Source organism: Echinops telfairi, unplaced genomic scaffold, assembly GCF_000313985.2.
Source record: "Echinops telfairi isolate 266 unplaced genomic scaffold, ASM31398v2 ScPeMD7_443;HRSCAF=831, whole genome shotgun sequence".
Taxonomy (NCBI): Eukaryota; Metazoa; Chordata; class Mammalia; order Afrosoricida; family Tenrecidae; genus Echinops; species Echinops telfairi.
This window is the reverse complement of record NW_022104341.1, coordinates 45,537,151-45,540,029: the sequence shown is the minus strand read 5'-3', so window position 1 is coordinate 45,540,029 and position 2,879 is coordinate 45,537,151. Positions and strand designations below refer to the sequence as shown.

Genomic DNA, 2,879 nt, shown 5'->3' with positions numbered 1-2,879 from the left:
CCATGTTCATGAATTGGATGACAATATAGCAAAGATGTCAGTTCTACCCAAGGCACTATATAAATGCAATGCAATACCAATACAATTAACCTCATCTTTCTTCAAAGAAATGGAAAAACTGATTAGCAACTTCATATGGAGAGGGAAGAAGCCCAAAATTAGCAGAGAACTCCTCAAGAAGGACAAAGTGCAAAGGCTTGCTTTACCTGACTTTAGCACCTATTATACAGCCACAGTGGTCAAAACTGTATCGTATTGGTATGACAAATACTCAGACCAATGGAAAAGAAGGGAAACCCCAGAAATAAAACATCAGCATACAGAAAATTGATCTTTGATAAGGGACCAAAAAATATCAATGGAAAGCAGATGCCCTCTTCAACAAGCGGTGCTTGAAAAAATAGATACTACCTACAGAAAAATGAACCAAGACCCTTATCTCTCAATCCATGCACAAGAATAAACTCAAGGTGGATCACAGAGCTCAAGGTAAAACCCCAAACTATTAGGGCCATCAAGGAGGGAACTGGGACCAACCTGAGAACTTTGGCGCAGGGAATACATAGGCTATCAGAAATAGGGCAGGAGACAAATACAGATGAGCCACAAATTGACAAGTGGGATATACTTGAAGATAAAACACCTGTGTACATTGAAATAATTCACCAAGAGAGTAAAAAGAGAGCCCACAGATAGAAAACATCTTTAGCAATGGCACATTAGACAAAGGCCTTATTACTAAAATTTACAATACTCTGTTAGCTTCCAAAAAGAATAAAACAAATAGTTTACTGAGGAGGTGGGCAAAGCACCTGAACAGAAGTTTCACAAGGGCAGAAATCTGAATGGCCAATAAACATGAGAAAATGTTCCCGATCATTAACCATAAGATAAATGCAAATTAAAACAACAATGAGATACCACCTAACACCCTCAAAGATAGTCTAATTCAAAAAATCAGAAATCAGCAAGTGCTGGAGGGGCTGTGGTGAGATAGGAACTCTCATTCACTGCTGGTAGACCTGTAAGTATGTACAGTCACTATGAAAATTGATTTGATGATATCTAAAACAGATGGAAATTGAGCTACGCTACGATCCAGCAATCCTCCTACTGGGCATATACCCAGAAGAGGCAAGAAATAAACCACAGCCAGACATCTGTGCTCCAGTGTTCATCACGGCACAGTTCACAATTTCAAGGAATTGGAAACAACCCAAATTTCCATCAACAGACTAATGGATTAAAAATCTGGCACATACACACAATGGAATACTACGCAGCCCTAAAAAGAAGCCACGAACACATGAAGCACATTGCTGCATGGGAAGAATGGGAGGAAATTATGCTAAGTGAAGTAAGCCACGCACAAAAGGGCAAGAACAACACGAGTCCGCTGAGGGAAGATTAAAAAAAGGGGGCACAGGGAAAAAGCTACTGTATACAAACATTCTTGGGGTGAGGTCCAGGTAGTATGACAGGGGCCAGACCAAATCCAGGGATACATATGGTAGCCAACTAAAATGGAGGAGGGGAAATGAAAAAAAAAAAAAAAAGACTCAAGTCTTTTTTACATGAATAGCAAGGGAACAAGGGAACAAGGGAAGGGTATTGTTTATATTTCCACAGGGAAAGAGGGTCCAGACTTTAACAAGGTGCTCAAAGACATGAATGCAACATACCGGCATGAAGCAAGGAACCAATAGAGAGGTCTGAGGGCTGGCCCCAATCCAACTACATGGACAGCTCCCCCCACCCCCCTCTTCCTGCAGAGGGATTCACTTCAAAGGACAGCACTAAAGCTACAGTTCAGAGAGAGAGACATGTCCGATCAGAGCACACACGATCAAAAGAAGGGAGAGGAAGAGAGAGTGGAACACATCCTGGCTCACCATGCCCTGAGGACAATATTGCCACTCAGAGTAGCCAAAGCACAAAGAGGACCATAGGGCCAGTCCCACTACAAGACACGGCATTCCTCACTGACCCATAGTGCTACGGGGTCAACACTAGAGACACAGTGAGGGAACTGCATGCAATCTGACCCCACCACATTGAGGCAAAACACTAAGGGTGTATAACAGACTAGCAAGGGGAACAGAGCAACGAGGTCCCCCAGGGAATATCAAAAATAGACTTTGGGACCAGGACATGGAACCCCATCAGACTCAATGGGAAAACACTACTAAAGGTCAACAAACAGACCTTGACCTATTTACAGTCTTTTCTTTTTTTTGGTCGTTGTTTTATTTTCTTTTTTTGTTTTGTTTTGCTCTGTCTTATTTTTTGTGCATATCGTTATCACTGCGGGTCTATCAGATCGGCGGGATAAACAATCTGTAGGAGAAAGAATGGGACCGAGAGTTCCAGGGAGACATGGGGGGGTGGGGAGGGTAGGAAGGAAGTGGTGTTAACAATCCCAGAGACAAGGGAACAACAAGTGACCCAAAATTGATGGTGAGGAGGGTGTAGGAGGCCTGGTAGGGTTTGATCAAAGGCAATGTAACCGAAAGAAATTATTGAAACCCAAATGAAGTCTGAACATGATAGTGGGACAAGAGGAAAGTAAAAGGAAATAGAGAAAAGAACTAGGAGGCAAAGGGCATTTATAGAGGCCGAAATACAGGCATATACATATGTAAATATATTTATATATAATGATAGGGAAATCTATGTGCATATATTTTTAGGTTTAGTATTAAGGGAGGAAGTGGACATTGGGCCTCTACCCAAGTATGCCCCCAATGCAAGAACACTTTGTTCTATTAAACTGGCATTCCATCATTCTCATTTTCCTGACATGATCCCTGAAGACAAATCAGGTGCATAAGCAAATGGGGTGAAGAAAGCTGATGGTGCCCGGCTATCAAAAGATATAG

General features: G+C 42.0%; 1 protein-coding gene across 1 annotated transcript in view; it reads right to left on the bottom strand.

Annotated features, from left to right (window-relative positions):
* PIGK (phosphatidylinositol glycan anchor biosynthesis class K) overlaps positions 1 to 2,879 on the bottom strand; it is a 169,924-nt gene that overhangs the window by 18,479 nt on the left and 148,566 nt on the right. The gene's annotated exons all lie outside the window — the stretch shown is intronic.